The 27,999-nt window shown below is 44.1% G+C and overlaps 2 long non-coding RNA genes across 2 annotated transcripts in view; both read right to left on the reverse strand.

The window, feature by feature from the left end:
- Nucleotides 1-8,833: 8,833 nt before the first annotated feature.
- LOC133385270 (uncharacterized) overlaps nt 8,834-27,999 on the reverse strand; it is a 33,966-nt gene continuing 14,800 nt past the window's right edge. The window contains exons 3-4 of the long non-coding RNA XR_009762839.1: nt 9,171-9,256; nt 8,834-9,104 (exon numbers count right to left, since the gene is read on the reverse strand). This is a non-coding gene — a long non-coding RNA (uncharacterized LOC133385270). The remainder of the gene's footprint in view (nt 9,105-9,170; nt 9,257-27,999) is intronic.
- Nucleotides 18,591-19,554, reverse strand: LOC133385908 (uncharacterized). The gene is made up of 2 exons (XR_009763002.1): nt 19,471-19,554; nt 18,591-19,207 (listed from the first exon to the last, which is right to left on the reverse strand). It is a non-coding gene; the product is annotated as an uncharacterized LOC133385908 (long non-coding RNA).

Raw genomic sequence — 27,999 nt, forward strand, 5'->3', positions numbered from 1 at the left:
GCTTGGCACACTGACCCAGCCTTGAAAACGTAGTGACAAAAATCAAGTCCTCTTCACACATTTCTTGCACAAAGGATCAACACAGATACAAAGTAGGTGTGAGGATGCACATTTGCCCCTCCACCCCAGAGGTTACACAGCTCACCTGACTCCTCCCAGAGGATAACTCCTGAAACGGAACATTTTCTATCCATGTAGCCTTCCTACACAGTTTGGAACCGTGCATACCACAAGGTGTAAAGATGGTCACCAATTTAGATGGCCTTAAATGAGGTTTAGAGACAAATTAATTGAGGATATGGCTACTGATGGCACCAGCTATCATGGCTCTGGACTGTCTCCAATGCTGAAGGAAATATGCCTCTGTATACCAGCTGCTCTGAAACACAAGTATTGCACTCACGTCCTGCTTACAGCCTTCCCATAGGCATCTGGTTGGCCACTGTGAGAACAAGAAGCTAGACTAGATGGGCCTTTGGCCAGATCCAGCAAGGGTCTTCTTATGTTCTTAAGATCACTAAGGAGTAACCTGTTTTTATATGTATTGGAAAATCACAAATGTTTATTAAATTTATATATCACTTCACACACCCAAAATAAGTTCCAAAATGATTAACAAATACAGAAATTATTAAAATACAGAAATATAATAGAATGTCTATTAAAACAATACAATACAAAACTAGTTTAACACACAAAAAGCCAATGTAAAAGAATATCTTTGCTATGTTAAAACAGGAATGAGAACAAGCCTTCAAAACCAGCATGTTTTTATAAGCACCTGCAGTGTCTTATAAACCTGCAGAGTGGTTTGACAGTGAATCCCTCTTCCCAGAGATCTCTGGGAATTGTACCTCTGTGAGGGAAGCAGGGGGTCCCCTAACAACTCTCAGCACCCTCAACAAAAACAGTTTTTAGCACCCTTAACAAACTGAAGCTCCCAGGATTGTTTGGGGAAAGCCATGACTATTTAAAGTGGTATATATGTGTAGGTCAGATGGGGCCTTAGAAGCTGATCTTAATGGGAAGTCCAGCTGAATACAAATCCTGTTTTGACAATCCCGCTCTGCACCCCGGGACTTACCGGGCCACAGGGTGAGCTCTGCGGCTACAGCTGAAGCCCGAGCTGCCATCTTGAGGGGGTGAGTGTGGAGTGCCATCGCGCTGATGCGGCACTCCACAAGGGAGCAGGGCGGCCAAGGGGATTTAAACCCGCACCACCTCCTTCCCACCCTCCTTTGAATTTCTCGGAGGAGGGGAACTTTTGCTCTTTCCTTGGCGGTGCGGTGGCTCTTTTCTCGCGGTGGCGGTGCTGGATTGGCGGCTTTCTGGGCAGCGCAGTGGCTCCTTCCTCGCTGCACCTTTGGCTCCAGATTCTCCAGATGCATGCAGCACTGAAGAAAGAAGAGGAGTGCAGATGACGCAGGCTAGGCAACCTTCAGGCTGCGTTTCTTATTTGTTTGGGGCACATAGGGGAGGGGGAGCCATGCGTGGCACGCGAGGGCTCTTCTTGCTGCAAGGCTAACACCTTGCGCACACACCCAGCTACGGGCTGCAGGCAGCCTACTTAGACAGGGTTGGTGCCTTATTCCTTACACACACACCATCGCTAGTCACATACTTTTCTGCTGCTTTTCGTGCGTCTCCACCACTCTCTTCTGGCGAGTGAAGGCCCTTAGGCTTGCTTGGGCCACGGGGGGCAGAAAGGAAAGGAGGGTTACTGGCAGGGCCCATTGGGCATACAGTTTAGGGGGAAGACATCAGTCCTAGGACTTCTACCACTGTTAGGCAGCTGAGGATGCCACCAAAAAGGGGGCAACAGGGATAGAAGGGGAAGGGCAAGGCCCCCAAATCAAGGGGTGGGCACCCACCTCTGGTTCCTTCAGATGGGGGGAAAGGGGATGGGCAGCCCTGAGCAGTCATCCTGGCCAGGTTCGAAGCCTTAGAGGGTGGTTCACGCCAGCCAGATACTCCACAGGTTCACCCTGTGCTAACAAGGGCAAAGGAGCAATAGGCTAAGCATTCACGCCTGCCAGGCGCACCTCAGGTTCAGCATTGCCCCAATGAGAGCCAAGGAGCCATTGGCCAGGCAATCCCGCAGGCAAACATGACATAGCATGAGAAGGGCTAACCAGGCTGCTAGCTCATCTAGATGCTCTCTAGGCCGGGCCCAGCATAACTGATGCAAGGTCACCCAGCACAGAAACAGAGGCAGCTTCCACTTCGCAGTCCTCACAGGGGCCTATAGCTGATGGTACACTGGGTGAGTCTTCTTTAGCCGCACACCAGCAGGGTCAGCCACAGTGGAGCTGGCCCCTATGGGGATTTCCCTACTGGCCCCTTTCTCCTCCATCTGGGATGGAAGTGTACGGGCAATCAGGGTTTTCCCCTGGGGGCAGGGATAGCCTGCCACAGCAACAGCCTCCTCTACTGGAGGCCTGTGAACAGGTGTGGCAGTCCTCTGCAGGAATGTCGACAGAAGGGGGTACTCTGTCCTCCTTATCTGCCAGTCCTCCTGCACAGGCCACTGACCCTCTTGGCTCTGTTAGAGATGGGGCTATGCCTTTTGGGGAGATGTCAGCCCCATTAGGCTTTCACCTGCAGCCTGCCACCAAGGAGAAAATATGGAAAGGGGAGTATGTGGACCTCTTCTCACTTTTATACAGGGAACCAGTTAAAAAGGATAAGGACAAGGGTGATGATACAGAACCAGATAAACTCAATTGGCGACACATAGAGTACACCTGGGCTATCTGGCTGCCTGCATTCCTAAAGTACATGGGGTGGTGGTGCAGAAACAGCCACAGAGGGGCTCAGTCCTTATTAAATACCTTGATATCATCTATCGAGGTTATTCTGAGTTCCAAAGGGCTGCTTGGCTTATGTATGATGAGGTTTTCCGTATGAGGGTAGCTTTTGATACCTCCCTCCCCTGGGACAAAAAGGAGGCTGACCTGTGGCTGCAGTTTATGTCACGCTCCAAGCCTGTGGCCGGTGACAGGACCGACAGCGGCTACCTATTGCCTAGGCAAGTGGCTGCAGCTCCTCCCCATGGGCCTACGGGGCAGGAAGTTCAACCCCGCCTGCTTTGCTGGGAGTTCAACTCCCACAGTTTCTGTAGTTGGAGCCAATGCAGATTCAGACACGAGTGTGCAATATGTGGGGGCCCCATGCCTGCCCCAGTTGCCCCAGGGGCCGACCCTTTAGAGGTGGGAACAGGGAAACAACTGGCCTGAGAAAGCAGGGAGCTGCAGGCACAGCTCAGGGAAAAGCCAGTTAAGCTTGCGGAGCTCCAACGTTTGCTTAGTCTTTACCCCTTAGTCCAGGATGCAGTTTTTGTTGGAAGGCTTCACAGTTGGTTTTTGGATCCTCTACTCAGGTCCCAGGCATGTCTTTCTGTCCCACAATCTTAAGTCAGTGGTGGGCATGGAATCGGTTGTGCTAGGAAAAACTGAAAAAGAAAGGAAGGCGGGCCAAGTGTTGGGCCCCTTTTTGGCGCCATCCATCCCCTTGCTCAGAGTTTCCCTGCTGGGCCTGGTTCCCAAGAAGGCACCAGGCAAATTTCGCTTCATACACCACCTGTCCTACCCTCAGGGTGAGTCTGTCAATGACTTTATCCTGCTGGCCCTGGGTTCTGTCCGCTACACATCATTTGACTGTGACATCAGATCAGCCTTCCTTCTCCTCCCTGTTTACCCACAGGACTTTGAACTGTTGGGCTTCACTTTTGCAGGTGAATATTATGTGGATAGGATGTTGCTTATGGGCTGTTCAATTTCATATTCGGTTTTCGAGCACTTCAGCTCTTTCCTGGAGTGGGCAGTCAGGAGACGGGCAGGCCTGCAATCAATGGTGCACTACTTGGATGACTGCAGGCCCTGCAGACTCTGGAGTATGTAAGGCCTTTATTGGCCATTTCGCTGCGCTGGCAAAGGAACTCGGTGTCCCCCTTGCAGCTGAGAAAACCTAGGGCCCATCCACTGCTCTCACTTTTCTGGGCATCGAGATCGATACCATGGCCCAGTGCTGTAGGCTCCCTCAAGACAAGCTGGTGGCCCTTCAGGGGAAAATCTCAGAAGTCGTTAGGTCCAGGAAAGTGACATTGTCCACATTCCAGGAACTGGCTGGCCATATGAATTTCGCATGCAGGGTTGTAGCACCCAGGCATGCATTATTGTGGCACGTATATGATGCCGTGTCTGGCTTATCATGACCCCAACACCACACACAGTTTACAGCTGCTCCTAGAGCCGACCTAGCAGTGTGGTCTACCTTTTTGCGGTAATTTAATGGGGTCTCCCTTTGGAGAAGGGATCACCTGTTAGAAGCTGAGCTACTGGTGCACTCTGACACCTCAGGTTCTTTCGGTTTTGGAGTTATTTTCAATGACTCATGGTGCAATGACAGGTGGCCACAGGGCTGGGCACAGGCTGGATTAACCCAAGACCTTACTTTCCTGGAGTTCTTTCCCATTGTCGTGGCAGCGCACCTCTGGCCAGACAGGTTGTGTAATTCCTCAGTCCACATTTGGTGTGACAACCTACCTATGATACATGTCAACAACACCCTGTCTTCAAGAAACCCCAATGCCATGCGCCTTGTGCGAGCATTCGTGCTGCATTGTCTTCACCATAATATCCTGTTCCTGGCGCACCACGTTCTAGGTATTGATAACAGTATTGCCAATGCTCTATCACAGAACCAGATGGAGAGGTTTCACCAGCTGGCATCATTGGCAAGGGCTCAGCCAGATGTGCCCCCCCCAGCACTATGGGAGATTGGAGGAGTGACTCAGAAAGGGCCATAAGCCTGTCCATTGCACCCAGCACTATGGCCAGCTACTGGAGAGCAGGTAGGGAGGTATCAAATTTCAGAGAGGACAGGGGCTATGCCCAGGAGTAGCCCAACCCTGTGGAGCATCTTATGGAGTTCTGCTTGGAGGGCAAAAAGAGGGGCCTTTCGGTCAGGACCATCAGAGGTAAGGTCTCAGCTCTCTTTCCTAGCCAAGGCACAGGGCTTTCAGGACTACTCTGGCGATGTTAGGGTCCGCCGTATGCTACAGGTTTGGTCCTGTGAGTACCCATACCCCTGGATGCCTGCCTTGCCCTTTCCCCGTAACTACTGTTTGGCCTGCAGAGACAGTGGAAGGACTAAAATTCTTCTCCTTTCGAGGTGCTGCTATACCACGCGGCTGCCCTCGCCCTGTTTTGGGGGGGCTTTCGAATTGGGGAGGTGGTGGAGGGTTGTAAGACAGACTACTTTCTTCGGGCCCTTCTGGCTTCCGACCTCAGCTGGAAGGAGGAGTGGGCCCTCCTGCAACTCAAGACAGACCAACATTGGAAGGGACGCCTGATTATATTAGCCCCCTCTCAGCAGGAGGAGCTCTGCCCAGCAACAGCCCTATGGCACTTTGTGGCAGTTCGGGGGCCGCAGTCAGGGTACCTATTCACACACAGGGATGCCCAGCCCCTCACCAAGTATCAGTTTTGGGCAGTGGCGAAGGCCACGCTGAGCAACTTAGGTGTAGACCCACGTAATTTCAGGACACACTGCTTCCGGATAGGCGCGGCCTCCACAGCTGCCCACCTGGGCTTTTCAAAAGAAAGGCTACAGGCAGTGGGCAGATGGCACTCTGATGCGTACAAAACTTATATTAGACCACTTGCTGGGATGCTGAAGGCTAGCTGCTAATTTGTTACCCCTTCCTCCTGATGTTGAATGTTGTTTGTTTTGACAGGCCGCTGGAAAGGAATGGAACAGGCGCACATCCTCCTCTGGTGCCACAGCATGGTTTTCTGGGCAGGCAGCAGAGCAGCAAAGTCTTCCTTTGGTATGCAGCTGGGACTTAGTCAATGGTCCTCAGTGCAGTGGTTCAGCTGCCACGGGATGCGTTGGGACAGGCTCCTCCCCGCATTGTTCCAGCCGGCTGTGGAGCGGGCTCTGCCCCAGTTTCTTGTCATCTACCTGGGGGGTAATGACCTGGGTTTGTTGAAGGGCAAGGCGCTAACTGAGCAGGCATGTAGTGACCTCCAGGCCATTGCACATCACTGGCCAGGGGTGCACTTGGTGTGGTCGGACATCCTGCCATGCAGGAAATGGAATTACACTGGTGACCCCAGGGGGATGGTCAGGACTCACAAAAAAGGTTAATAGGTGAATCCAGAAGGCTCTGAGGGACTCTGGGGTTCTTGTTATTCATCACCCAGTGATAAGACACAATAGGTTGGAGTTGTTTTTGCCACACGGTGTGCATATGACTGACGTGGGCAAAGATACCCTGCTGATGGACCTGCAGAGGGGCCTATATGAGATTCTTATCAGGTGCGAGGTAAAAGGACACTAAGCAGAGGCCTCCCCCTTTGGTGGTAAAGAAGTGTGGGAAAAGGTTAAAAGGGGAAGGGCAGCTAGGTGACACCTTTAGGCACCTTTGTGGGTGATAGGCAGTCCGGAGGCCTGCAGCTCAGAGCTATACAGCTAGGGGATAGAATATGGGCCGCCTTTGTGGCCAACGTGCCTCATCTGCTCAGTTTCAGGGCACTGGGGGGGTGACATGAGTTGGACCCCCTACGCACCTTCAGGGTGGGGCCTGAGCTAGGGTCTGGCAAAGGGGCAGGCCCTGGATCAGACAGGGTTTGGTTGCCCTATAGCTGCAAGCAGGCTTTGCCTGGTTCATCAGGATGCTCCCGCAGTTAATTTCCCCTTTGCAGGTTAATTACTCTAATTGGATTCTGCTTAATAAAGTGCCCCATGGTTTTAACCCAAGGAATTGTGCCTGTGTCTTATTTCAGCATTAGGCCACAAATAGGACTTGTGACCTATTTCTGAACATCAGATCAAGAGACTTTCAAGAGAATTTCAGAGTTCAAAAGCTTGCAGCCCCACATTGTTCTCCATTCTTTTTGACTGGGCAAAGCACTGTAACTCCTCATTTATATTAATCATTTGTGTGTGTGTGCATGCGTGTGTGTGTGTGTGTGTGTGTGTTTAAGTATCATAACCTATACTCAATTATTTAAAAAAGCACTTTTTTCCAAAAGCAATAGCTGGGTTGATAGCATTCTTTTGAAAAACGTTATCCTAATGTTATCAATCCACTAATATCCAGACTTCTGTCAGTTTATCTGTCAAGAAAAATCTGGACAAATTCTACATAGAAAAGTACTTAAAAGACAGGTGGTCAGCTGATCAAGTAACTAAACAAGATAAGATAATTATTTTCTAAATCTAAAGTAAATGTGATTAGGTTGCTATGTTTGCTCGTTATTTTTGGGAAGTGAAATAAATGTTATAAAACTGTACTCTGCAACAAACTGTGAGATAATTGTTTGATGGTTAGTATGAATATCTTCAGTACTATATAATCAACAAAATATCAAAAGACTCATTCAGCCAATTCATTGGAGCCTAGAGGAATATACTGAAGCTCACCCCACTCTTCTGAATGATACTTTCTAGGGGTGCAGCACTTATCCAGGTTTGGTTTCCCAGGGAAGGAGGTCACTGGAGACTTATTGGCTATATAAAATTTGAGTTTATCTACAAATACACCGGTTGAGCATAGAGAGAGACAGTACTCCAACAGGTATCCAAAGCCCACTGCTTCCACATCTGATCTCTGGAGAGAGACAGCAAGCACCCAAACAGGCCGTTAGCTTAGAGGGTCCCCAAATTAGTTTTCTATTTCTGTGCCTCTGCCAGCTGAAACTGCAATCCCCCACTAAGGATGTTTTCATTTAATGTTTGTGTGGGAAAAGAACAACACCTAGATTAAGACATCCTTAGCTGGCAGTGGGGAAAAGGTTGCCCTCTTCTCTGATTGCCTTTTTCCTGTTCGGAACTTTCCAGGGTGACTCTGTCTCAAAAAAGCAATTGTCCAACCATAAATTATTAGAGTCTGGCCAGCAGGTTTGACTAAAATTTCAAGCAGTCCTTCTGGCTCCATTAATCTTCTCCGGTCACACCCCCATATTCTACAATAATATCAAACGTGAGTCCAGATGTATATTTGCATGAGACTCCACACATAGAGCTGGTTTGCATATAAAACTAAGCCAAACCATAATGTAGTATTAGCTCATGAGTGTGAGGGATTCTGGAGAGGATACCGTGGCTCCTGCACTATTCTCCTGGTCCTGCCACTGTGACCTAAGCCACAGTTTGGTTTAGCATATTTCCTGAACCCAAGCTCACAGTTTATTTCCTCCAGACAAAGTATGAGCTGTTAACCCCAAGAACAAATCTTGGTTAAAGCTCACGGTTTTTCTGGAGCAAGACAAACCACGAGCCCAGGTTTGGCTTCGTGTTATGTGTGAGCCAGCTCAATGGTAACTTTTGCTGGATCGGAGCAGAAATGTATAATGGTTACAATGGATTTGCTCAGCACTTTTTCTTAATTTCACAAATATAAGTAGTACTGCAAATTTGTGTGTGTGTGTGTGTACATGTATGTCTATGTGTTATATATCTTTATGTGTTAGATGTTAGATATCCTTATGTACAAAAAAGTACTAAATGGGCTTTATTAACTAGCAAACAGCAGTGCAACAGCGCTGTGGGCCAACTGATAGACATTTCAGAGAAGATAGTATGATTAATAACTCATGTCTTGTATTTTGATAAGGCTTCAAGAAATATGCCATCTGAGGCAGCCAGTTTGGATTGAGGCAATACCTCCTACAAAGCATCTTGAACATCATCAGGGTCTTGTGGAACAACGTTTTGATTAGCTAAGTGAAAATGAATCACAAGTGTTGGCGTATAGTCATGCTACAGTTTTTATTCAAGGAATGATCAATTGGTTGCAGAGCTGATGAAACATTAAACAGGAAGATCAATGGAAGGCATTATAACCTTATAAGACTGAGATCCTCTGCTCAAGGCCTTAAAGGTTCCACCATCCTCATCAGACATAGATCATAATTACAAAGATATGGTAATTGGTGACATTAAATCAAGCAAGCAAGCAAGACCTGCTGTCACAGCAGGAGAGCTGGCAATTCATGGAGAGCTGGCATTTTTTTCTCTCCCTCTGCTGGCACAGCAGGATCATCAGGCAGCCACTGGCACAGTGGCAGGCTCCATTTTCAGTCTGTTGTAGCTACACCCTGTCGAAGTAATTCAGTTAATTGCAGGCAACAGTCTTTAGAGAAATCTTTTGCATTGTTACTTACATCCTTCGAAGTGTAGTGCAACAACCAAACAATGTAGCAGTGCATTGTTTCATGCAAGACTCTGGAAACTGAGCCAAAAGTGCCTCCTGGAAAGGAAGAATCTCATGTAATACTTAAAAATGCCTTACAGTCCAATCCTGTGCATGTTGATTCAGAAATAAGTCTGCCTATGTTCAATGCAGCCCTATGGGGGGGGAGATGGGGCACTGCCCCTCCAGAGCTGTCCACCTCCCCCCAGGAATTTTTGGGAAATTGACTTTTTAATTTTGTGACATGATGCACAATGACAGCCTCCATCTAAAGAATGACAGCTTGTTTTAAGAACAGGAACAATTTAACAAATAGGACCTCTGAAAAATCCAGTGAATAAGGCAGGGTGAGTGCACAAGAGCCTTATCTGGAAGAACTGCCAAAAGTCTGCTCACCCAAGACTTTCCCTGACTGAGGGGGAATAGCATTGGGTGACTGTCTTTCGGCCCCTGGGCAGTTGTGCTGTGGGGTGCCACAGGGTGCCATATTGTCCCTGATGCTGTTTAACATCTGTATGAAGCCCTTGGGAGTGGTCTGATGCTGTTTAACATCTGTATGAAGCCCTTGGGAGTGGTCATCAGGAGATTTGAGGCGAGGTGTCAGCAGTATGCTGATGAGACCCAGCTCTATTTCTCTGTAACATCTGAATCAAGATGCCTGGACTCAGTGGTGGGCTGGGTAAGGATCAATAAACTGAGTCTGAATCCTAGCAAGATGGAAGTGCTGTGGGTTCCCGAGTTCGGATAATTGGTCAGTTGCCTGCTTTAAATGAAGTTGTACTCCCTCTGAAAGAGGAGGTTCGTAGTCTGGGGGTGCTCCTGGGTCCATCTTTGTCGCTACAGGCCCAGGTGAGCTCAGTGGCTAGGAGTGCCTTTTACCAGTTTCAACTGGTAAGACAGCTGTAGCCATTTCTGGACCTGGATAGACTGACCATGGTTGACCATGCACTGGCAACCTCCAGCCTGGATTATTGTAATGTGCTATATGTGGGGCTGCCCTTGAGGTTTTTAGTGTTTTTCTTTGTCGCCCTGAGCCCCTACTAGGAGAAAGGGCAGGATATTAATAATGATGATGATGATGTCTGTTTGCCTGTAGTAAGAAGTAAGAGTTTGTTTATTCTCAATTATTATAATGAGTAGAGCAGGACTGGGTGTTTATTGCTAAAGGGTGAAATAAAGAGATAAAGTGATCTGGAAAAATATCTACCCTAAGTTACCCTTTACTCTTTTAAAGCACTCACTATAATTGCAATCGTAGTGGCTATTTTTTCTTCTTCTTTTTGAGTACTTGATGGCAAAGGATGAAAACAGCCTTAGAGGAATAGAAACACTGCTGTGCACATTACAGTTAGCTGGTGGCTGGCCACTTAGGATGCAATTAAGGCCTAATTTCTGGTTTTCCCAATGTGTGCAACTCAACATGAGTTTTGGGGTTCAGTGACTCACAAGCATTTAACATTTCTTGCATTTGAAAAAGAAAGGACAGCTATGCTTAATTTTGATAAAAAAATTAAATTGCTTTAATTCAAGTAAAAACCGAAAGCTGCACTTGTTCTAAAGTATGATTTTTAGGTGCTATCCATTTTTTTTTTTTGCTCTCTGAAAAAGTGTATTATGAACACCATTCAGAAAGTTTTCTTGCATGTTTACCAAGCATTTTTATTAGTTTTCGAAAGGAAATCTATTATACAGTAAATATTTTACAAAGTTAAAGAGTCAATCTCATTGACTTCAACAAGAAAGTAAGCATATTATTACCAGCACCACTCTCCCTAAATGCTTGGCTATGGTTGCATTGTAATGTACTCTTATTCTTTTTCTAAACCTGTTTTTTTGTATTGGTGTTGTCATGATGCAAGACTAAAACTTTTTTTTTGAGGAAACAATCTCCACACCAGCTTTTAACTTCTTAGTTATAGCATAAACTAGGGATTCCCAAACTATGGTCCGTGGACCACCAGTGGTCTGTGAGCTTCATTCAGGTGGTTCACAGCATGTCTCATTAAACAGTCACATTGATTTCTAACTATATTTTTATTGCTTCTTTTATTTCTTCTTTTGTATTTTATTGAATTACAATTTGAATTCTATGGAATGCAAACTGTAATATAATAAAATATCACAGAGCTTGGAAAAGTTACTTTTTTGAACTACAACTCCCATCAGCCCAATCCAGTGGCCATGCTGGCTGGGACTGATGGGAGTTGTAGTTCAAAAAAGTAACTTTTCCAAGCTCTGAAATATCATATAAGAAATAAAAGAAGCAATAAAGATACAATGAGAAACCATACAGCACCTAGCACAGTGTATTATAATTGCTACAACTGGCAGAATAATTGTTAAGCGGTCCGCCATCAACAATTTTCAAGAGGTTCATGGGGGGGAAAGTTTGGGAACCAATGGCATAAACTATTTTGTTTTACACCTTTTTTAAAAAATGAAACAAAAAACGTCAGTCATTTAATTCCTGGTGTTCTTACTAATTTTTCAGTTAACTTGACCTTTACATAGCCTATTATGTAAGTTAATACACTCTCTCCATGGGGGAGGAGTGAGGAGGAAGGTCACTGCCTTCCCCTTCCCCTGAGCCTCACATGCTTGCCACCTCTCTCTCTCTCTCTCTCTCTCTCTCTCTCTCTCTCTCTCTCTCTGTGTGTGTGTGTGTGTGTGTGTGTGTGTGTGTGTGTGAGAGAGAGAGAGAGAGAGAGAGAGAGAGAGAGAGAGAGAGAGAGAGAGAGAATTAGCTGGAGCTGTGCATGTCCCCCCCCCCAAATGCCACACCTAGAAATGTGGCTGCCACACCTAACAAGGAAGGCTGCTACAGGGCTGGTTCACTTGTGCTTCTAAGTAAATGAGCTTACAAACTTACCGGAAAGTCAGTCCCATTGAAAACGAGGTGATATACTTATGAGTAAACATGCATGGGATTCCACTGTCAAGTGTTTACAAGGGCCTTACTACCAACACAGGGATTCTGTACTGAGTGAGAACTAACCTGTATCTCCAGATATCAATTTTAAAACATCAGGACAAATGTTCATTATTTGAAGATGTTTAAAATCTGCACTTCTATTTCACAAACACCCTAGATTCCACACTGGCATTGCATCTTTTCCATGATATTCTCCGAAAATGTTGCTCAAACAATGAGGAACCAGTAAAAAAATGATTTCAAGAGACCTTTAAGATTTGGGGGTGGGGGTTCCCAGTTTGGGGTTCCTTTATATGTCTTCTTGTTCCCAAACCTCCAAGTTTACCCCTGCAATTCTGAAAGCTATAGGGTTCTAGGGGGGTTAGCAGGAGCCTGCAAGCTACACAAACAATGTCTTTATTGGGGTTCTATTATCCTTCTTGGTCCCCTAGATTCATCTTACTTGCTTTCTCATTGCATTGTAGCATCTCCAGCCCAATATGTGTCTCCTAAGCAGGAACCAGGAGACAAACACAAGGAAAGAGTCTAAAGAGCTTAAGATTTAAACTCTTAACGATTAGACAAAGGACAGCAGCCTACCAAGTGATGAAAACACCAAGCTTTGAGAATTTCAATCAGGGACTAAGGTCTCCATTATTTATGCTAATTGAGATAGCAGGTAGAAGGTATTTAACATCTACATGAAACCACTGGGTGAGGTTCTGGAATGAATGAGGGCAAACAAATTAGGTACTTCTGAATGGGAAAACCTGCTAATCTGGAAATCTAGGAAATGTTCATTGTCCTCATTGGTTTATTTCAAGTAGACCTTTTTTAAAAAAAGCTTATTCATAGGGTCGCTATAAGTTGTAATCGACTTGAAGGCACATAACAACAACAATTGTCAAGGGTGGAAGAAATACACTAGATTTCACATTATGCTCTAACTGTATGACTGATTTAAACTGTACTTTGTTGACACTGGAATTTTTGCTTTTAGATGTTATACTATTACATTCTTATACTGTAAGCTGGTTTGTAAATTAATTTTGAAAACTGATATATAAACTTTAAAGAAAAATAGTATCTATTGTAATTTCTGCTACAGAACATTTTCTGAAACAGGAGGACTCACTTCACTGGGTATAGTCTATATTAGCCCTTCAGTTGATTATAGGGATCACAGCATAATCCTATGCATATCTACTCTGAATTAAGTCTCATTGAGTTAAATGGAACTTATTCTCATGTAAGTGTCCACAGGATTGCAATGACTGTTACTTTTCTTAAAATAAGTTGGAATGGTTATGCCCACCGATAAGAGTAAAAACAGATAAAACTGAATACAGGCCAACAGGACAATATGATAGTGGTTTATGTTAATAGTACTATCACGTGTTCAAAATAAATGAACAAGGGAGGTAATTATCCTGCTTTTTTTGGCACTTAGCCTGTATAGTTTGGGATGGACTTTTGGCTCTTAATATTTAGCTTGGCATCGGCAAGCCTCATTTGGAGAGCTGTATGCCTTGTGGGGCACCACATTTGAGAAGAGACAGAGAGAGAAAAAGTGGAGAGAGTTCAGGTGAGAGCAACGGAAATGATGATGAAGTTAGTAAATAAGAATTCTGAAGAAGGAAGCTTCAGAGGTGGGAGCCTCTTCTTTCTAGGGGAAAGACAGAAGGGAGGCATTGCTGTCTTCAGACATGTAAAGGGCAGTAACACCAAAGACATGGAGCCATTACTCTCATTAGTACACAAGAACAAAACAAGTTGTAATGGCATTAAGATGCAACAAGGAAACTTTTGATTTTAATTGGAGGAAAATGTTAGACCTGCCAGAAACGGTACAGGATGAAGCAAAGTTTCAGCACACGACTATCTTTTCCAGAAGATACAGAATGGCAAGGCTATACAGTCGACACCTCAGGTTTAGCTTTAGAACAGAGAATGCCTTTTTAATAAAAAAGTCAGAAGTTTGATTTGAACTTCAAAGACCTGCCATGCTGTGGTGGGCCCATTTCAGTGAGGAATAGGGTTGATCTTTTGCAGCCTTTGGGGCAAAATTCTTTAAAGAGAACCCAGTACTCTCAATATCTTATCTCCTAGGCTGGGCCAGCACAATTTAGGACCCTCACAGCTGATGCAGCCCACTAACCATTCTGCCTGAAAGATGTGTGACAGTCCTTTTCTCTATCTCTGTTAAATCTGGGAGATTTATTGAGCCCCTGGGGTTGGCAGACATAGATGAAGATCTATGCACAATTTGGTGTGTCACAAGAAAGGTCTGCAAAGCTCAGAAACAGCAGCCCAAAGAACTCTCTCCCTCCAGCCCTAGGAGTTACCAAGTGTCAGGGGAGGACCATAGCTTAGCAGCAGAGCACTTGCTTTATATGCAGAAGGTCCCATGTTCAATCCCCAGTATCTCCAAGAAGGGCTGGAAGACTCTCTGAGCTGATTTAATGTGAGATTGGTGCTACTTGCATCCCTGTTTAATTTGCAGGGTTCACATGATGTTGCAGGCAAGGGGAAGGTATGCCGCTGCTTTCTTTGTTAGATCCATATTAAACCAATCCCCTGAAAATGCAAAAAGTGAAGGAAAAACCATCTCCACTTTGCTGCTTTGCTGCATGTAGGTGCTTTGTTCCAATGTTTTTTGCTGGGTACTCCCCTTTCTCTGTCCACTAAATTCTCCATGAATTTCATTTTGTTTCTGTTGGCTTAACCAGCCACTTCCGGTCACTCTAGCCTTCCTTTCCCCCCTCTTTCCCCCGATGTGACAGAAGGTGTGCGCACACACACTGTCTCCCTAAAACTTGCATTTCACACATACTTAGTAAAAAAAAGGGAGGGTTTTCCTATAAATATTGCCGCAGGTACTTGTCCTGCTTTCCCACCTCAGCCAGGTACAGTGCCAGCTTCTCACTGCGCTCCATCAGGCAGACCTGACAGGGGCTTTCCTCCTCAGCAACTTCCAGCTCAGCCTCTCGGCTGCAACTGCCATGATCTAAGGAGACAGCAGGAGATGCCTGGCAGGCAGACCAGGGCTCAATAGTGATGCCTGGGTAACTGCTGGCTACAGCTGTCGCTGCCACCTGCATGGCCTGGCAGTGTTCACTAAAGCGGATGCTGTGGTTGTTGGGCTCCTGCTGAAAGTCAGGCTGGGCAGTCACAGCAGCGGCGCCTCTGCCACTCTCCAGCAGCAGCAGAGCTTTTACTATAAATATTGCAGGAGGAAATGAAACTGACAGAAAAAAGTTGTGTCAATTGCACCTCCTTGGCTCTCCAGCTTCAGTGTGCAATTGACAAGAAACAATGAAACTGACAAAAAAACCACCCCCTTCTTCATTAACAATGTGGATACTCCAGAGGGAATAAACATGTAAATTTGGGGGCAGGGCCACAAGGAAACAGCGATACTAAACCTTTCCTGAGGAATGTCAATTATGTGAATGGAAAACAGCGGATTGGAAGGTGGGAAGTGTGAAAATTGCAAATCTATCACGATGCCAAAAGCTGTTTCGTCAATATGAAGTTTAACCTCTGTGTGAATCAGCCCTCTCTGTCCGAAACCCTGGACAGATGCTGCCAATCAGTGTAGATAATATTGAGCTATGTTCCTATGCCAAAGTGGGAAGGAGGAAAATGGCATCCTAGAAGTTACTTATAAGCCAGTATTTATTATTTTTTTATTTATTATTTGATTTATATCCCGCCCTTCCTCCTAGCAGGAGCCCAGGGCAGCAAACAAAAGCACTAAAAACACTTTAAACATCATAAAAACAGACTTTAAAATACATTAAAACAAAACATCTTTAAAAACATTTTTTAAAAGCTTTCAAGACTTTTTTTTCAAAAAAGTTTAAAACATTGGGTTTTAAAAAAAGTTTTTAAAACATATTAAAAAGAAATTCCAACACAGAAGCAGACTGGAATAAGGTCTCAACTTAAAAGGCTTGTTGAAAGAGGAAGGTCTTCAATAGGCACAGAAAAGATAACAGAGATGGCACCTGTCTAATATTTAAGGGGAGGGCATTCCAAAGGATAGGTGCTACTACACTAAAGTTCCATTTACTATGTTGTGCAGAACAGACCTCCTGATAAGATGGTATCTGCAGGATGCCCTCACCTGCAGAGCGCAGTGATCGACTGGGTATATAAGGGGTTACACAGTCTTTCAGGTATCCTGGTCCTGAGCTGTATAGGGCTTTATACACCAAAACTAGAACCTTGAACTTGGCCCGGTAGCAAATAGGCAGCCAGTGCAGTTCTTTCAGCAGCAGGATAACATGTTGGGGATTCCCTGTCCCAGTGAGCAGTCTCACCACAGTAGTGTGCACCTGTCCAGCCCAAGGGCCAAATATAGTCCAACCAGCCTCTCTATCTAGCCTCCAGGATTTACCCAGGCCACACCCCCATCAGCCCTGGTCCATGCCCTCCTCAAATGTGTTTGTCTACTTGGCAAAATATGTCTTTGAACTATGATAATGCCTCTTGCTTGCCCAGTTGTAGGATGGAGAGCTTTTGCTGCTAGATTCGGCAATTTCTCTTAGATGTATTGTCTCACCTCTTTGTGCCCTGAGCCCATAAACCTGTTAGGATCTGTGGATTATAATGGTATTTTGCTGAATTAAGTGAATGCAGTAAACACTAAGCAGTAGCTACACTTCAGCTTGGTAGAAATTGCACTGAGAGACTGGTATAAGAAAATTAACAAACTAATTTTAGTGTTGGAAATACATTTGGATAGAAAAGCCCTACATCTGACTAACTAGATAGAAGATGCTGCAGAAGAGATGTCTGCTGCATCTGTGCTCCTCCTCAGGGAGCCATGCTGGCAAGAGAACAAAAGGAAGATTGAGATCAGAGGAGCAGGAAGGGAGATTTGTTTCCTCTGAGGATATCAGTTTACACCTGGAAGGAAAGGTGAGCTTAGATGAGAGTGGACAGAACAGTCTAGGAATTTAGGATGACTTCTCTCTACCTTTCTACTTACCATGTAGCATGCAATCCCCTCCCAGGCTTCAAGTTGAGTTGCTCTGTCACATTTCCAACAAAAACAGCCCGCCAGCCGTGTATGCCTGACAATCTTTGTGTTTTGTTTCAGTCAAATCCAGGATGTTAATAAAGCCCCTGAGACTGCCAGGTACAGAAGGCAAGCTGTGTATAACATGGTGAGTCACAAAATATGGACTAGATAAGCTGTGGAATGAATTAGTAACCATATAGTCCTCTGACAGGCTCAGCTTGTCTTCCTTAGCAGGTCCAGCTGCCTACTGATGACTGTGACATACTGTTTGGCCTACACCTCTGCCACCAGCAGGAGTAAGTTGTGTGCAAAGGTGATCTAGGTTGCAGGAGGGAGGGCATGCCACTTGCCAAGTGATGATGGCCTACTAACACAGGCTCTTAAACTTACAAAGGGAAATGACTTCACACTGAGTATTGCTCCTGACAGTAGTGTGCACCTGCCCTAGACTGATGGACCTTATCCCCACAGGACTGCTTTTTGGAATGCATGTTGATGTGAGAATTTATTCACAGGTAGAAATGTAGCCAAAGGCACAAGCAATCTTCTATTTATTTACTATAATGTTGGAGTCACTGGTAAATATACCTCATCTTGTAGGAAGGTTATTGCTCCAGAAAGATGACTGCCATTGACCCAGCACCTTTCAAAATGCTTTTTTTTTTTTTAAGATTGAGGCATGGGCTGATAAAATAACTAATTGGAAAGGTCAGCCTCATAGGAAAAGATGCCAGCATTCCTAGTTCTATAGGGCTGGGAGCAGGGAGAGGCAGGCTTTTCTTTACAAACACAAGATTATAAAGCCAGCTTGGCAGAAAAGTAAGCCCCAAGGAAAGGTGCCAAAGTTTTAGAGAACTGTGACGTCTGTAGCTATAGTAATAATTTTGCAAATGACTAATAATAGTCAATAATCAGAAAGATGTTCTCTGAAGTGAACACTACTAAATTACTTCAGGGAGGAAATCAATTATCTCCAAGGTAGCTGCAGTTCCCCAATTCAATATCCAAATTTATGACAGTTGCTGTGGCCACAGAATGCTGAAATTCAAGACCTTCAGCAAGGAAGTCTCCATGGTTTCTTGGGCAAACTGACAGCTCTCATGCATTATAGAAATATCTTTGACAACATTCTTTACTATTGTGGCTATTTGTCCAAAGAGACTGGAGGCTGAAATCATGTTTTTGAAGCCTACACAAAGTTCATGCACAACAGGTAGATCTGACGTTCTTAACTTTTATTCCAAGGTAGCCAATGCGGTACCCTCCAGATATTGTTGGACTTCAGCTCCCATCAACCCCACCTAGCATGGCTAATAATCAGGAATGATGAGAGCTGTAGTCCCACAAAATCTGGAGGGCACCTTGGTGGATCCCCCAAGTATGCAACATGATCATTAAATGACCATCCCCTTAAAACCACCAGTAAAAAAATTAGGACACACAAACAGCACTCTAGACAAGCAACTTTATTCCAATGTATAGATATATGTATATAATACACAGATCTGACCTGAAATATGCGGTGGTGGGTTCAGAAAACTCACACAGACAAGGGAGGTATTTGTCCTCCAAACAGGTCATTTTGCCTTTGATCCCAATTGACGCTTTCTTGAGAACTTGTTTCTCCCTCCTCTTTGTTGCTACTGTATTCTTTCTTGAAGCACACTGTAAATGGATGAAGTATTATTTTTCTTTTTGCCCCAAGTTTGATACTTTGGGGGCATTTCTGTTTGATACTTTGCCATGTCCACTTTTTTAAGAGCCTGAGGGGGAAAGCTAGTTTTTTATCCTCAGGGTGGGATGAGGAATATGCAGCTCTCCTTTGCTCGTTGTCAGAAGGCGGGAAAGGGGTTGTCTAAATCCCAAATGCCTCCATTTGTCCCCAAAAGTTCTGAATGCCCAAGATTTGTAGACTTCCTCCAGGGTCCCAGTTAAGAAATACTGGGCCATGTTTTGATACTGTTAGTCCAGTGACTAAGGTTGAACAGGGCAGAAAAGAGAGGCAGGCTCTGGTGCTTGGTAGATTTATTAAGGCTCAACACATTTCGGAGTAATCCCTCTTCAGGAGCTACAAACATTAAAACAAACTAAAATCAATCATGGAGACAACATCGTGGTCTGAGACTTAAAAAATGTATGGCTAAACACTTTCAAAGACCACATTCTATATAGCATGCTTCACATGTATAGTAAAAAATTGTCATACATTAAATTGTCATACATACGTCTGTGTAAAGCATCTCGAACAAGGCAAATTCTATTGTTAACCAGCTGCAACGTGAGACTCCCTCGCCCTTCCCAAATACAACAAAGATATGGCCCTGTACTGACCAATGGAGATCTATTTCCTTTTTCTCTATCTGTGCAGTCCAAATTCTTTATCCAGCTCCACACAAAATGAACACCAGAAGCCGAATTCTGATCCTACTGTTATTTGTACTGGAAGTACGGATCAGCTCAGCTGCTTAATTACTGCATTTACAAATTTGACTGGTTCTGCAAATACTTGCAGAGAATAACTGGAATATTCAGTGGTTGCAGTCGATCCACCCAACTTTCAAATAGGACCCTTTTAATAGATTTTATTTGTACTCTGAAAAATCAAGTTCTTCATTCAACCCCAAAGGTAGCAGACTTTTTAAAGAGATGATCCAAAACAATTCTGTCCTGCTGAGTAGTCTCTCATTGTCCACAACTCTTTCAATGGCCCAAAATGTTATGTCAGTTGGCATAAACCAATCCCAATTCTCAACAAAATGTCTCACCAATGGAGCACCCACTCTTCGATGTCTGGTACCTTTGGGGCTGAATGAAGAACTTGATTTCGAGGTCAAATTTGGACTGCACAGATAGAGAAAAAGGAAATAGATCTCCATTGGTCAGTACAGGGCCATATCTTTGTTGTATTTGGGAAGGGCGAGGGAGTCTCACGTTGCAGCTGGTTAACAATAGAATTTGCCTTGTTCAAGCTGCTTTACACAGAGGTATGGAATGCAAGTTTTAATGTATGACAATTTTTTACTATACATGTGAAGCATGCTATATAGAATGTGGTTTTTAAAAGTAAGTCTCAGACCACGATGTTGTCTCCATGATTGATTTTAGTTTGTTTTAACGTTTGTAGCTCCTGAAGAAGGATTACTCCGAAACGCCTTGAGCCTTAATAAATCGACCAAGCACCAGAGGCTGCCTCTCTTTCCTGCCCTTTGTGTGGTGCTTTTCCCTTTCGTTTTCGTAAGGTTTAACAGGACCGTTAGGTAGAGTGAGGTGGCTGTCTCAGGCATTGTGGATATCAGGAGAGAGCAGCACATTGTTAGTTGTTGAATCCACTATTATTATACTTCTACCTTCAGGGAGAGAGAACAGTGTCTGTGGGATTTCTGCCTAAGGTGGGGCCAAAGTGACTTGATAAGCCTTGGGTGCAAATTGCATCTTGACTTGAGAGAAGGGGGTGCCACTTGTTACTCGTTTCCAGCAGCAAAATATGTTGCTGCAGCCCTGAGATTGAACAGAACCTTAGCCCAGTTTCAGAGGTTGTCTTCTCTTTCTTTGAGAAACCCCTCTGTAAAACATGGGCAGTCTCTATCTTATCTTGAATGTGGACAAATTTCCCCAAATATCCAATTGAATGCATACTTTTATACACTGTCTCAAGTTATGCTGAGCACATGTAGGAGGAGTAATGAGGTAGTGGAATTCTACCTCCCCTCTTTACACACTTTCTTTATAAAATGTGAAAGGGCTACTGTAAGAACACAGCAATGTTGTCATGTGCCTCCTTAAATGCTTTTGGCATGTGAGAGCAGATAAGAGTGCTGGGGCACAGCTGTGGTGTCACTATATAAATCAGTGGTGGGAAACCTAATAGGTCCACCAGGTCTCTGCGGCTGGCTCACCAGGCCATTTTGTGCAAACCATGCTCACTCACCCTATTCTCCTTCCCGACCTACAATCCCCAGAAGAAGGGCTGACTGTTAAACCACTCTGGCCACTGGAGCTCTGTCAGGGGAATAGGAGTCTCCTAACAACTCTCAGCACCCTTCACAAACTACACTTCCCAGGATTCTTTGGGGGAAGCCATGACTGTCTAAAGTGAAATAAAGGTCTGGTGTGGGTGTGGCCTCCTGACTAGCCAAGCCAAACAGCTGTGAGTTTGGCTTTTAGACCACTGACAGTTTGTTCTTACTGAGCATCCCTAACACTATAATAGACTTCAGTGTTAAATTTCTTAAATTCATTAAAAGTCAGCCATGCATTTTTTTAAACTTTGAAACTGCAGAAGATGAAGGTTAGAGTATGAGGAAAAGTCAGCAAGAGGATTACAGGTACTCTGTGAACATGGCTGATTTTTAATTGATTTCAACGTATTATGAGACCATTGACAAAAAAAAGTCCAAAAGGGGTCTGGTTTTTCTCTCTCTCTTTTTACTCTTTGAACTCTTTATTCTCTCTGAGTGTTTTGTGTATTGCCATGAAAACTTAGAGGATTGTTAAGCAAGCATTTCTGAGTTAAGGACTATACGTTTTGTAAAGTTTTGTTTTGAAATGAGCTTATGGGAAGCAGCAGAATGGCATGGGGCTATTTTCAATTTAACATGCAGAATGTGAAAAATCTCTTGTGGTTGAATAATAAAAGTTGCCCATCTCTAGTATATTTTATAGACTCTTCCATCTCCTAATCTGCTGGATACTGCCTCTTGCTCTCAGGATTACCATGCTATTATTGCAATGAAAAATCACTTCCTGACTGTCCTCTTTCTTTATAATTGCAGTTAATGTGAAGTGCTGATGTACTATATAAATTTAATATCTGATATGGCCTCTGTCAAGGTATTACATCCTGTACTTATTGGGTGATGGACTCTAGCCTAATAGGGCTTTTTTGTCTCTAACTACCCAAATTCAGTGTCCATTTTGCTATTCAGATGGAACCGTGTCTGCCGAGATGGAAAACTAGAAAGCAACACTTAGATAGAATAATTTAAATTTAACAGCAGTTTAAAAGCATTTGTTTGAAATTACAATAATAACAGAGGGAAGGCACATATGGAAAAGCTGATTCATTTGGGTCAAATACATCATCCAGGAAGCCAAAGCTTTTGCATAGACAGCACATATCAGTTGCGATCATATCAGTCACAACTGTCCTTATGTTGTGTACACATATTTGTTTAGATTGGAATGAAGCTGCTAGGTGCAGAAAGGTGAAGACACAGGTCACACTGAAAAAGGACTCCGTGACAAAGAATTGGAAGAAATAGCAAGAAAGGAGACCCATCTCAGAAAGAAACAGGGAAAGGAGTTACATACGCACACTACATGCAAGTGGAGAGGATTGAACCCCAACCCCATTTAATAAAAATAAAAATGAAAAGCCACTTCAAGAAGGTGGAATTTAGAATGGAGAAACAGAAGCAGGCAAAGGGGAATTTAACCTGTTCACCATCTACAGGCACACTGTCCCAAATCTACCCCCACTCGCCGCTGTCCGGGTTACAATGTTATTGTTGTGCACCTCCCCAGTCTCCCAGTGGTGAGATTTCTGGGGTCCTTGTGCTCATCCAGGGTTTGGTTTCCTTTGGGAAGCAGGTCAGCGGAGACTGCAGTGTCTTTATGAAATATGGTTTATTTATTTACACACATTCCAACCTGAGCTTAAGATGGAGAGGGTTCAAGGTATCAGCAGTCCAATATCCAGCTTTTCCATCTGGGTTTCAGGAGGCATCCTAAACCCATGGTGCAGAGGGATAGCCTCTGTGCCTGCCTGCAGCCCCAGCCATTCTCTAGACACAACTAAAAACACAAATGTCTCCTAGGCTCCAGGAGGGGGGGGGGAAGGCTCTCCTGAAGAGTTTCAATGACAAAAGGATCTTCCTGGCTCATTCATCAGTTGCTGGGCACCTAATAGGCCCATTAACTACCTGGCCACTCTATTAGATTAACAAAGAAGACTCATCTGACCAGCAGAGCGAGTTTCTCATTCCAAGGCACAGGATTCGAAATCAGAGGCTGGAAAGGGGACCCACAGGGATCATCCATTCCAACCCCCATGCTCATAACATTATGTTTGTATAAGCAGAGGGCTCCTACTTAATCTGCTGCTATTGTACTGGATATTGTAGCAGGGATACATAAATATTAGTGTTGCTAAGAGAACCTTAAATGTGCATTCTGACTAGTCCTGACAACTTTATGAGGTCCACACTACATCATTTAAGAGAAAGTCATCATTAGCTCCTCTGACTTTTTAAGAGGTGCAGGAGAGGCCCAAATTTCATTTGATGCTTGGGACGGGGGTTAGCCCTTTTCCCTGGGCTGTTTCCTTGTTTTAAATCACCCCAGAAGCTTCTATTAGCTATAGTGCAAGGGAAGACAGGTAGCTGGGCTGCATCTGGGTTTTTCCCCCCAACAGCACCCAGCTAATAGCATTGGAAGGAGAGGGACAATTTTGAGTAGGGAAATAGTGAAGACTAGAAAGATTTAACTCACACACACTTACACAGCCTGCATGCTAGAAAGTTTGGAATTAAAAAAACTGGCAATAATATTTGTTTGCCATTTGATGCTTTTAATTAAAGAACTGGAAACAGCAAGCGATAAATGTAAACATTCCAGTGAGAGAAAATTATCTTAAAGCAGAGCTATTCAGAGGGACAACAAAGGATCTCTTTTATACACACACATACACACTAAATGGCATATATACCAAACCAAGAATTCGTGCAGAGCACATAGTAATGGCAAGTTACATAAAGAGCTAAGATGTAACCCAGTGGGCCTATAAACACCAGCCAGGCATAAGAAAGGCAGAGAGAGTGGCTGGATATTTTTATTGTTCTGTAGTTTGTGCACCAAGGAATTGCTTCTATTTTTACAGCTAGATCACTTTCAAGAGAGGTGTACAGCCTCTCTGCAAGGACTGCAGGTTTACAGTGTCTGCTTCCAACAAACGTTTTCTCCAGCCAAAACTCGCTACTCACATGGCAGTGTACGAGGGAGTGATGCTGAGAAAATGAGACAAGTCGTGGCTAACATTTTTGCTTGTCTTGTAAGAATAATCTGATTAATGTCGGAATGATTCCATCAGTATTGTCAGAAATAGCTCTAAGAACCCTCCAGGTATGTTGAAAGCCCTAGCGGAGGCCACAGCTAATGCAAACTGGATGCCAAATGACTAGAGATTGCTGGGAAGTTATGAAGAAACAACACTAAAGACCGTGACTTATGTTGATGAGTTGGAAGTTTTCACTTTATTAATTCAAATTAGGTTCACTGGAGCTGGACTTTCTGCACATTTACAAATTGTCTTGCACAGTGTCTAATAGTTTATATGTGACCAAACCTAAAGAATGATAAAAATTGATTGGGTTTTTAACAATTCTAACAGGGCATTTCCCCTTATTAATCATTATTTCACTATGCATTGATTAACTATATCCTACTGTAAAATAATGATGGATGTTCACATACTAATGATACCTCTCCCCTCTGCTTGAAAGTCACAGAGGTTGTGACTGTGAGCCACAGACAAAGAATTGTCCCATTGCTTAAACTTCCTAGAAGAAACATTAAGCTCTGAAGAAATAAATAAAATAAAGGTTGATTATAATTATGAAAGATGTTTCTAAATTACCCCAAAGGTATACCTATTCCTGTGTATTATGACAAGACATTTGTGAGAGAGCTGAAGCTCCTAGCAGACTGGATGAGCTTGCTGTTCAGTAATAGGTCTACCCTAGCAGTAAAAATAGCCAAGTTCTATTTACATCAACATTATGCACAATCTTAACCTCCTGAAAGCTTATGAACACCATCCAGAAAAGGATTCACATGGGTGATTTTCTTTCTGACACCCAGTGGAGTCACAGGTGTTTTGGACTATACTAATTCTCCCATCCCCATAACATTCACAGGATTTGACCATAAACAGGGCTATTGATAAGTCATCTCACTGCATTTATGACTGCAGCTCTTCTGGCTTTGTACTTCAGATCTCTTTTGTGTTAAGTGGGAGTGTTACCAATTACGCCCCAATAAATTTTATTGATGGCTAAGGCTCGCTCCCACATCACAAGATTCCAATAAACATGAAAGTGACGAAACAAGTCTTAAAACAAAGCCAGGTTTATTGCTCTTGCAAGAGGACAAACAGCCTAACTGGTTCTGCCTATGCTGGACGCAGCCAGCCTCTTTATCAGTTTGCATTCTTACGTATCGAAAGTTAAACTTATGCACGCTCCCATTTCCCCGAAATCAGCCCATTTACAAGAAATCCATACGTGTAGTTTCATTCTCTTCTCATGGAAGACCCTTGTCTAGTTTCCATTTTCCTTATATGGTGTGGTGTTGATGGGGGATAGGCGCCTACTCTAACATAGGAATGCAATGCCTCAGCAAATTAAGCACTGATCTTACTACATGACCTTGTCACACATTTTCCCTGAGACTACAGAATTCTCCACACAAGCTGCTTCAAGGAATTTCTGTCAGGGTGATGTGGGCGCCTACAACTTATAACAAAATGGAAAATCATTTTCCACAATTTCCCCTCAAGAAGCTTTGTAATGGGCACCATAAGCAAAGCTTCTTCCTCTAGATTTCTTCAACATTTAATTGCTGATACATGATTTTTCCATACATTTGCATGCTACTTGTTGCCGCGCTCTCAGCAATACTACGTATTCCATTCATAACTATTGGTAATAAGCAAGGTAATAACATGCATCCCAAAAGCATTAATACAACAATTACTAAACTTTTAATACCCCCAAACCAGTTAAACCAACTGCTCCAATCTCCTAAATTCCAACCTTTCCATTTTTGTATTGGGACATGAGCAATTTCCCGCATTTCTTTGGCTAATCCTTTAACAACTTCTCCATTATCACCGATCTTTAAACAAGTAGATAAATTGAGCAACTTGCAGACTCTGCCTTCCTGCGCGAGGAGGTAATCCAAGGCTAATCGATTTTGGAGAATTGCTTCTCTCATCTGGGTAGATTGATCTGCCAACAACGTTAGGGCCTTTGCAGTTTGGTTAGTAATAATCTCCACTACTGCTTGCAAACGAATTAAACGATTTAAGAGATATATGGGGGTACGATATCCATACATTCCATCCTGAGCCCATGTAGCAGGACCATAAATTGTGATAATTCGCTCAGATGGCCATTCTTTTCCAAAGCTATTTGCATCTCCAGTGCTAGTAAGTTTGGTATCTATTGATCGCTTGGATCGAACTTTATCATACAAAGGCAGATAAAAAGAGGACTGAACAGCTTTCAATGAAAAGTGTGGTTGAATGACTCCCACATAACATACACCAGTCCAATTTACAGGCAAAATTGAGTAGGCCTTAAGACCACATATCCAATAATGCCCTTTTAATGCAGGAACAGTCACATTGTACAGAATGGGGGATATTTTACCAAATGGAATGTAATAGGTATCTCGGGGTCCAAAAGGTCCTGTCAGATATTGCGATGCAGTACCTTGTTTTAGACTACATTTCCATAATTGAGAATCATTTTTATACTGACACACTTGGTCATTCTCAGTCTCATTCCAAGTGGTCCAGAAATTTTGGAATCCCTGCACCGTTGTTCCATTTATGTGTTTCCACAACCACCCTTGGGTCATTATTCGGGTTGCAGTGGTAAGATTAAGTTGACCACACAACACTTGTTCCATAAGCAACCCTTGGCACCGGTACCTACATTGGTTTCTATTATCAGCTTGTGGTTTACACTTACACCGTGTACCATTTGGATATTTCATTCCTGTTCGATTCCATTTATTCTTATACTGAGTACAATTTGTCACAAGGCATCCTTTCATCAGGCAATAATGTTGCCAGCTTAAAGTCCAATTACACTTACTCTCTCCCATCCATCTACCTCCCTTAACTGTCTGACTGTCAACACACTTGGATGAAACGGATTACTTGGATCCATACCAATCGGGTTTCAGGACTGGTCACAGAACTGAAACAGCCTTGGTCGCTCTGGTTGATGATTTGAGGAGGGCATTAGATAGGGGAGAATTCACCTTTCTTGTCCTCCTCGATCTCTCAGCGGCTTTTGATATTGTCGACCACAGTATCCTTTTACATCGCCTGGAGGAATTGGGAATTGGAGGCACTGTATTACAGTGGTTCCGTTCCTTTCTCTCCGATAGGTACCAACAAGTAGCATTGGGGGAGGAGGTTTCAGACCCTTGGCCTCTCAATTGTGGTGTGCCACAGGGCTCTATCCTCTCTCCCATGCTATTTAATATTTATATGAAGCCGCTGGGGACAATCATCAGGAGATTTGGGCTGCAGTGTCACCAATATGCAGATGACACTCAGCTCTATCTTTTGTTTAAATCTTCACCAGAGTTGGCTGTGGAGACCTTGTTCAAGTGCCTGGAATCCGTGAGTGGATGGATGGGAAGGAACAAGCTGAAGCTGAACCCCGATAAGACCGAGGTGCTACTCGTGGGGGACAAAAGAAGGTTGGGAGATGTTGACCTGAAGTTCAATGGGGTGAGTTTACCCCTGAAGGACCAGGTCCGCAGCCTTGGGGTTGTACTTGACTCCAGGCTGTCCATGGAGGCTCAGATTTCGGCGGTGAGCCGGGCAGCCTGGTATCAACTACACCTCATACGAAGGCTGCAACCCTACCTTCCTGCTCATCAGCTCCCCCTGGTAGTACACGCCCTGGTCACCTCTCGTTTGGACTACTGTAATGCGCTCTATGTGGGGTTACCCTTGAAAACAGTCCGGAAATTACAACTTATACAAAATGCGGTGGCTCGACTACTTACGAATAGTCGCCGCCGGGATCACATCACACCAGTGTTGTTCGATCTACACTGGCT

Source organism: Rhineura floridana, chromosome 5 (genome assembly GCF_030035675.1).
Source record: "Rhineura floridana isolate rRhiFlo1 chromosome 5, rRhiFlo1.hap2, whole genome shotgun sequence".
Taxonomy (NCBI): domain Eukaryota; kingdom Metazoa; phylum Chordata; class Lepidosauria; order Squamata; family Rhineuridae; genus Rhineura; species Rhineura floridana.